This window comes from Cibotium barometz, chromosome 44 (genome assembly GCF_041138505.1).
Source record: "Cibotium barometz isolate CiBa-2024 chromosome 44, ASM4113850v1, whole genome shotgun sequence".
Classification (NCBI taxonomy): domain Eukaryota; kingdom Viridiplantae; phylum Streptophyta; class Polypodiopsida; order Cyatheales; family Cibotiaceae; genus Cibotium; species Cibotium barometz.
The window spans coordinates 43,257,342-43,267,155 of NC_141089.1; the positions used below are offsets into that span (position 1 = coordinate 43,257,342).

General features: G+C 38.1%; 1 pseudogene; it reads right to left on the minus strand.

The window, feature by feature from the left end:
• The window catches only part of LOC147613315 (mannosyl-oligosaccharide 1,2-alpha-mannosidase MNS3-like), a 40,550-nt pseudogene extending 30,988 nt beyond the window's left edge, over positions 1–9,562 (minus strand).
• Between the last annotated feature and the right edge of the window lie 252 nt (positions 9,563–9,814).

Here is a 9,814-nt window from a genome sequence, read left to right on the forward strand (position 1 = left end):
AAGCCCCAAGATCTTTTAAGAAAGGTGTGGCTAAACTTAGAGCCTATACTTGAGCAAGTGGTCAAGTGTGAACCACCAACCCCACCTAAACGTATCCCTGACCCTATTCTCTAAACCAATTATAGAACTGGCGAGGGAACCTAAGAGCATGTTAAAGGCCTTCACTAAACATGTGACCATTCTCAAGAGGCTACAGAAAGATCTAGTTCTCAAGCATGTGCCTCTGGAAGCAATTCACCCATGCCAATACAAATGGGAGGCAAAAGTTAGCCTTCCATGGATCATCATGGTCATCATCGCCGTGAAATTTTCTCCAAGGTGATTAGCAATGACTTCATAACATCCCCTTTAAAGTCACCGCCTCATAGGGAAGATTCAATGCACATCCCTTCTTACATAGGTCTAAGCTCACGTCCAAGTGAATATAAACCAAGTGAGTGTGAATATAAACCAAGTGAATATAGACCAAGTGAGTGTGAATATAAACCAAGTGAATATAGACCAAGTGAGTGTGAATATAAACCAAGTGAGTGTGAATACCCAGGGGAGATAGTAACCTCGTAGCCTTCTTATTCTTGGATGTTTAAGTCCTAATAAGTTCTTTTTTTCAAGGAAATTCTCAACTTTGGAGGGACTTTTTGATTGGATGAATGGGAATCTAAGAGCCTACCTAGTTGAACCCAAACCTAAAGAGAAGGAGGATGCCATGCCACATTTGATCACTCTTCCTCCATACCCAAAACTAAAGGATATCCAAATATGCCCATGAATATGTTGGAGTGGAGACAAAGGTTGCAACACACACACAAATGTGTAGCAAGTAAGCAAAGATAGAGAGAAGCACAACACTCAAAGCAGATTGTTGAGAATGAGTGAAGTACAAGTGAAGTGACAATAGTAAGTCACCTACACACTCACTCATAAGAGTGTGTACACATGCTTCCGTGAAAAAACCTGTTGAGGAGGGAAAATTTACCTTGGCCTATAGCTTACATTCACACATCACTACTATATAAATTCTATAAACCCCCCTTGTGGTGATGATATAAACATGTACAAGGATCATGTGGATGATCAATTACCAAATGGCAATAAGCCCAAATCTTTATAAAAAGCTTTAAACTTCTCTCAGGAGGCTAATCTCTCCTACAGATAAGCCTCTCCCTGACATAATGATAGTGCACCTCAATGTGCTTTATGTGGGCATATAACACTGGGTTCCTTGCAATGGCCAATGTACTCTGGTTGTCAAGGAAGATGGAGGTGGGAAACCTTCATAACACCAAGATTTATTAAAAGGCATCTGAGCCATACACACTTCACAGAGTTTGATGTAAAAGCTACCATGTAGTACTAAACTAGTTATTCTCCTCTCACTATATTTGACCAACCACTCAATATAGATTTGGAGTAGTATCATGGTGGTATGGGACGCTAGTGATTCCTTGCATATATTATCTTATGGGATAATTTGGACTCAAGATTGTTGCCTTGCTTTGTCACGGGACCCTTTTGTTCTTCTTGAAGAAATAATTAAAAACTCATAAAATATATCAAAAATTAAAACAAAGACTTGAATTAAATTGAAATCAAATAACATAGCATAACACAAAGAAAGGAAAATAAAATAACATTACCATCAAGATAAGATTGGGTGCAATCTCTCCCCCATGTCGTGTAGCTCCCTCCAACGACATGAGTATTTAGAGAATTTTATTTCATAAAAATAGCCCAAGGAGCTAAGAATAGATAAGCGTACAAATTGGGCTTCCTTTTTCCACTTTTGGGGTATTGCTTTACACATTTTTTAACCATATAAAGTCTCCTAAGGTTTGTACATATAAAAACCTTTGCCCAAATAAAATTGCTAGTGGACCTTATTACACTGGACCCTTTTGTACTTCTTGAAGAAATAATTAAAAACTCATAAAATATATCAAAAATTAAAACAAAGACTTGAACTAAATTAAAATCAAATAACATATCACAACACAAAGAAAAATAACATTACCATCAAGACAAGTTTGGGTGCAATCTCTCTCTCTCTCTCTCTCTCTCTCTCTCTCTCTCTCTCTCTCTCTCTCTCTCCCCAATGTCGTGTAGCTCCCTCCCACGACATGAAAATGAGCTAAGACACATGAAATAATTGGGCTTGCTTTTCCCGTAACACATGAAATAAAAATATCCCAAGGAGCTAAGAATAGATGAGCGTACAAATTGAGCTTGCTTTTCCCACTTTTGGGATATTGCTTTACACATTATTAACCATATGAAGTCTCCTAAGGTTTGTACATATAAAAACCTTTGCCCAAATAAAATTGCTAGTGGATCTTGTTACATAAAATGACTTTGTGCACATTTACACCTATATATTAATCTTATGCCCACTTGCACATTCTATTAAGTTGAATCCTACACAAATTAAATTAAACATATTTTTTGTACGATTATTATTTCAAAAATATGATAACAGTCCTCAATTTGTACGATTATTATTTCAAAAATATGATAACAGTCCTCCCGTTTGAGGAAGAAATTGTCCTCAATTGCGTAAGAAAAATGTCAAGAGAACAAGATTGTTGATGTCATAACTTGCAAGGTAAACTCAAAGGTCCGAACATGGTTAAGAGTTACAAAGGCATTGCTCAGAGGTCCGAACATGGTTGAGAGTTATAAAGGCATGGCTTAGAGGTTCTTATGGACATGGAATACCAATTAAGAAAAACTCGTGCGACACCAAAATTGGTGATCATCACACTGATTATTAAATCAAAGATAACATATACAAAAAGTTTGATACAAAAGAAAAATGATCATCATCTTCACACCACCTCTCAATCTCTACCAGCCATACGACACCTCAATCGATCGGTATCCTCGTATAGTGCGACACCTCAATCGGTACCCTCACACATCTCATGCAGTGCGGTACTGTAATCGATACCCTCGCACATCTCATTGCTATACTCAGACGCTATCCACGTTAGTTAAACAATTAATTGAACACATCAATTAATCCCAATGTCGTCTTAAGATATAGACAACCCATAAATAATCAAATAACAGCCACACACATGTTGCCATGCGTAAGTACAAGGAGAATCACCCCTCCATACGAACCAACTGAAACAAACAGTGAAGGCATCCACACATATGTTTGCCAAGCGTAAGTACCCTAGGAATCACCCCTACAAACGAGCCAACTGAAACAAACAGTGGAGGCGCACATCATACCATATACGGGCGTCCTTGATATACAGTTGCATAAGTGCATGAGATGATGGCTTCATGATTGGTGTGGAAGACTAGATCTACACAAAATGCATATGCAATGAACCAATCAAATGAATGTATGTAAGAAGAGTCTAAGTGTCCCATACCACATAGGCGCATTGTACATACACAGATAGGATGGTTTTAAAAAAAGATAGAAGACATAAATGTGTCTGGAGTAAGTATATGAAACCAGTTTGATGTCCCATACCACCAGATTAATTCCATATATCACTTCCTTCAGAATAAAAATTTAAGGCGGCGGAGTGGCCAGTTCCCTCTCAAACTTAAATTCTAACACAAATTTTCTCTATCTAAAAATTTCATTCAAGTTATTGAACTTGAATTAATCTTAATGTTGAATGTAAGGTTTATTAATTAGGTTATTAGATTGGAAAGAGATTATAGAAATACTTATGAAAATGTTGTATAAAAGAAAGTGAATATATATACATACCATCGGTGTCATTGAAATTATCTGTCAAAAAATTTTTGACACTCAAAGATACGTGAGATTATAAACCAAAAGTAGATGAAATTGATTAAGTAAACAAGTCTGGATGATGAAAGGTTAATTTACTTTTGAATTTGACATAAACTTAAATAATAAACACAAAACTCAAGCGTAGAGAGTCGTACCTTTTGATATATTCGACTCTAATGATGCTTTACGTTGAGAAAAATGAGAAAGAATACAAACAGATTGAAATATAATTAGCATTCCATATGTAACTATGGTTATATTTAATTATGCCTTTATAAGAAATAAAATCTTGAAGTTTTATCAATGAATATTTAAGCATGATCACTATTGTTAAGAATAGGGATAAGAAACTTACTTGGAAGGTGTTTAAGTGACCGTCTGAAAGATATAACTTACATAGAAATATTAAAAAAATTTATTTACTAAGCTATGAAGGATAGCAACTTACTTGCAAGTGTCGAACAACTTTGCTACAAAATACATCATTAAAAAGTCATAAATATCATAAGTATATATATATATGTGTGTGTGTGTGTGTGTGTGTGTGTGTGTGTGTGTTTTAATTATGAAAAATGGAGGAACTTAATCAATCATTCTGAAAAAGAAATGCTATATGGTACCAAACAATTTAAATGTAGTTCCAGGATTCATACAGCTCGAATTGATTAGTGTCAATTTTAAACACACAAAGCAATTAATGAATGGGTTGAATACGTACTCACATGATGTTGGGGAAACACATCTACATGGTAAAGTGTTAGATAAACAAATGTAGATATGACTGATGTAATTAATAATCATAGATAAGAAAAATTACCTCAAGATGTGATGAGTTGGGAATAAACAATAAAAGTGGTGTTGAAATATCACAAAAATATGAAAACTCTTGAACTTTCGCACATTGTTGTAAATATCCTAAAAATATTATAATTGCATCACAAAAATAATTAGTCTAGAACAAAGAATTTAGGGTCTCTTCTAAGCCTTGAAAGAAAGTCTTGGAGCAAGATTTTGGTCTCTATGATATAAGGTCTTTCTCCCAAAAGTTAACGCTTTTTAAGGTTTTTCAACAAAGCTTTCTTTTGAAGGTTTTTCAACAAAGCTTTCTTTTTCTTTTTGACTTAAGGTCACATGATAGAAGTTTTTGCTAAACGTTTCTCTGATCTCTTGGTTTATAGAAGGTTTTGATTCATGTTTTCATAAAAGAATAAGGGTATACCTATACATATATACCTATACATAAGCTTTCAAAACCTTTGCATAAAATTTATGCTCAAGGTTTTAGGCCATTTAAAGTTTTATTGCATAAGCTTTGAATTTGAACAAGATTTAAAGCTTTTTTTAATGGTTTAAGTAAACAAATATTTTTAAATTTATAGCTCTAGAAAAATAGAATTAATAGCTAGGATTAGCCATATTATTAGCTCTTAGCTAATATAGCTTACTTTGGTCAAAATGAAAGCACCGAGAGTAGACAAAAATAAAGAAGATATAAAGCATAAATTAGACCTTAATCTAGAGCTTTTGAAAGTTTTTATAATTAAGCTAAAATCAAAGCTTAGTAAAGCTTTGAAGTAGGCTTATCAAAGCTTATTAGTGCATGAAACAAAAAAAAAATGAGATGAAGCTTTTAAAGAGAAAAGTCACTCTCTCAATTTTCTATCCGCGCGACAGGGAAATAATAGAAGATAAGGCTTTAATCAAAGCTTTATTATTACAAAGATTTTAAAAAAAAGGTAAAACAAAATCTTTAATCAAAGCTTTATTACAAGCTCTTTAAAATTTTTATTAAAAAAAAACTTTTTAACCTAAAACTCCTGAAAAAACGTTTTCTTGTGGTTAGCTACTTGATATGCCAGCCCATAGGGCATCCTAATATATATATATTTATATATATATATATAAACTAAACTTTAATTAGCCCAAACGAATTGTACCCGGTGCACAAGCGAAATCAAAAGAATCACCACAATTCACTGTTTGATGTTAATTAATAGAAATTAGTAATTTTTTTGAATAATAAAATTGCCTGCTCTCCAGCGTTGAGTTTGCGATTGGCGCCTGGTTGAATAGAGGAGAAAAGGAGAGAGTTCAATTTTTATTTTTATTTATTTTTTAATTTGCAGCAGCCTCCGTTAGGAAATGGGAAGTGATTGAAGACCCCACTGCAACCACCACCAGCTTTTATTTTTAAAAGCTTTAATCAAAGCTGCTCTTCAACAGAAACTGCCTTCTTCTTCTTCAATTTAAATTCAAAAAAAATCTACCAAAATCACCTCTTCCTTTGTCTCTTTCACCTCTTTGTCCACTAGTCTTTGACCCCCTTCAAGAAGATTAAATTAAACCAAAGCTCTCATACCACTCGACCCTTTTGTACTTCTTAAAGAAATAATTCAAAACTTATAAAATATATCAAAAATTAAAACAAAGACTTGAATTAAATTGAAATCAAATAACATAGCATAACACAAAGAAAAGAAGATAAAATAACATTACCATCAAGACAAGATTGGGTGCAATCTCCCCCCCCCCTGTCATGTGGCTCTCTCCGACATGAGTATTTAGAGAATTTTATTTCATAAAAATAGCCCAAAGCGCTAAGAATAGATGAGCGTACAAATTGGGCTTGATTTTTCTACTTTTAAGGTACTGCTTTACACATTTTTAACCATATGAAGTCTCCTAAGATTTGTACATATAAAAACCTTTGCCTAAATAAACTTTCTAGTGGGCCTTATTACATAAAATGACTTTGTGCACATTTACACCTATACATTAATCTTGTGCCCACTTGCACATTCCATTAAGCTGAATCCTACACAAATTAAATTCAACATATCTTTGTACGATTATTAATTCATCAAAAATATAATAAAATATATACCTGTAACATGCTTACATCACTTAGCATGTTGACCCCAACATTTAAAGACAAACTCATTTTCTAAATTCACTTGAAGTTGTAGTGTAGGCATTCTGTAGATAAACTTCTTTTATCTATAGCCTGCATGTTTTGATGAGTGTAATCTCGTCGGCATTTTCATTTGTTGAAATCTCTTTCTTTAGAGTTCAATGAGTCTATCTTGTTGTGTTCGGATTAAAGAATTTTGGATTCTTCCTTTGTTGGCATTTCTTTCTCTAGTTCCATCCTTTAGGTGATTTATACAGTCCACCTGATGGTTTACGGATGTGCATATGTGACTCATCGAGACATTGATGATTCCCTATGTTGATATGGGTAACTCGGGATGCCGATAATTCCTTGTGCAGATGTGGGTATGTCAGGCCACCGATGGACCCCTAGCAAACAACTGCCCCATTAATGCCATGTCTTCCTACTTTATTCCGAATGGTTTATAACAAGGAAACTAACTTGAGTATGAGTGTCTCTGATCATCCACAGCAGCCTGATGGGCAAACAGAGCGTGTGAATCAAATTTCTCTGGAAAACCATCAAATTAAAAAAAGTATCTTCCAATGATGGAATTTTCCTATAACACTTCTAAACATACGGCTATTGGTTTTAGTCCGTTCACGCTTATGTATGGATGTCAACCTAGGGCACCCATTAATGTCGGTCTTAACGACATTGAACTTGATGCATCAAGGGATTTCTTGCGTGATATGCAGGAAATGCTAACCGAAGCTTGGGATTCTATCAGGAGTACTCAAGATAGGGCACAGTTTTATGCTGATAGAGGACGTTCACCTCAGTCTTTTGAACCAGGAGCGTTGGTTTATTTAAAAGTTCGTAAAGACTCTCAAACTTTATCAACAAGAAAATACTCGAAATTATACCCTAGATATTGTGGTCCATTTCGAGTTATATGTTGGATTGGCACGGTTACGTATGAACTAAAACTGCCTCGACATATTAGAGTTCATCCAGTCTTTCATGTCAGTAGATTGAAAGAGAAACTAGGAGGTGAGGATAACACAGTTACTCCTCAAGAACTCGTTGAAGTCAAGAATTTATCCTATTTTCCACATAAACTTGAAAAGGTACTTGAATTTTGGGAAAGGAAACTTCGTAGTAAACTAATCCCTGAGGTTAAAATTAGGTGGAAAGATAGGGAAATAGACGATTTAACTTGGGAGTCGGTTGAGAATCTTCAGCGTAGATTTCCTTCTTTTCATTGCAAGAGTGCAATGTTTTGAGAGAGGGGAAGTATGTTATGTGCACATTATATGTGCATATACTAGGAGGCTGACCCACATTAGGCTTGTGAGCATGGGAGAATGGGAACAAGCTCTAGTAGTGGAGCATGGGTTAGGGCTAACTTTAAGGGTTGAGGTTAGGGTATGGCATCCAAGGGTCACACATGGGAAATAGAGAGTCAAGAGTCACTTGAGGGCCCTCCTATATAATAGGGGCATGGGGCACACTCAAGGGATGTCCTCTTGTGTAGAGGATTGTATCTACTCTCACACCATTTCATACTAGAGCTATGTGTTGCTAGAATGATGTCATATCTCTTGGTGGTATGGGACACCAAGGTAAGGCATGTGGTACTTCATTGTATTTCTGTGTGCACCCTTGGGCTCGGGGGTGGTTGGGTAGATGATTTTATGCCTCGTTTATACATGTTTATGTATGATGATTATTTAGAGAGATGAGCGGGGGTGGCAGGGTGCAAGGCCAGGACACCGGCCAAGGGGGGGTGTGATGGCACGGCATCGAGGCGGGGGGTGTGAGGGCACGACGCTGACGGGGGGAGGGGCTGTAGGGTGCGAGGGCACAGTATCAGGGGTGGGGTGACGGCATGACACCGACCAAGGGGTTTTCCAGGATGTGATGGCACGACTCCGTGGGGGGGGGGCAGGGTGATGGTGCAGATCCGTCGAGTGGGGGGGGAGGGCAAGGCGCTAGCCGGGGGGTGGGTGACGACATTGCACAGGCCTGGGGGGATACGTAGTAGTGTGATGGAACGGCACTGACGTTGGGGGGGTTGCGGTGTGTAACGGCACGGCTCCGCAAGGGGGGGTGATGGCACGGCTCCGCCGGGGGGAGGGGTGATGACATGGCATCGAGATGGGGGGTGCGGAGTGTGAGGGGCGGAACACGGGGGGCGCAGAGCAGGCCCAGGGGGGCATAGGAATCCCGAGAGAGAGAGAGAGAGAGAGAGAGAGAGAGAGAGAGAGAGAGAGAGAGAGAGAGAGAGAGAGAGAGAGAGAGAGCTCTGGCTCATCCAGCGCTTGAATTTCCATGGCATTAATTGTTGGTGGTCCCATTGTTGCAATTTGGGCTCCCTCTACCTCGGCCCAATGCTTTTTCCAAATCTCACATTCGGATTTCAGATGACCTGGGGCATGGCAATAAAAACATGTGAGCCGGCTCTGAGCGGCAAGCACATCCCTTGGAGAGGGAAAGGTCCGCATGGCTGGAATGGCGGTCGTTGGTATGGATCTTGTTAGGCTAGCAGCTAGGCGGGTTAAACTGCTGCAACTATCAAGGCGTGAAGTACCAGCCTGCGAAGGTGCTCTCCTCCCATTATATCTAGAAGCCTTAGTGGTGTGTGTGGCGGTTTGGTAGATTGCACACCAGAGTTCATTTAAGCCGCATTCTTCAGCTCCATGTCTATGATTCCGACATCCGGAACACCAAGTGCCCAATCGGACTACAAATGGGGAGGGCTTTGCTGCTTCCTGCCATGGCCACCATAGCCAGTTCCTTGGCTTATTTTCCTGCCTTCTTGCACGCCTTGCGAGCATCCTCCTCCTCTTCTTTCGATTCCTCTCACTGGTGGAGTCATCAGCATCATCTTCCTCCTCCGAAGAGGTGGAAACATACTTCTTGGATTTCATCTTGGTCTTGGTCTTGGTCTTGGTCTTGGTCTTGCTTTTACTTCACCTAGAGCCTACCAATGCATGCTCGGCCCAGAGTGCGGATTCCACCAGCTACTCCAGTGTCATGGTGGTAAGATCCGATCCAGCTACTACAGATCGTTTGAGCTAAAGATGTGTCTTATACAAATTATCAATGAGTACTTATACCTTTGTGGTTCTTCGTTGTCCGATGATGAATAGAGCATGTGTTGAGAGCTCTATACATGCATA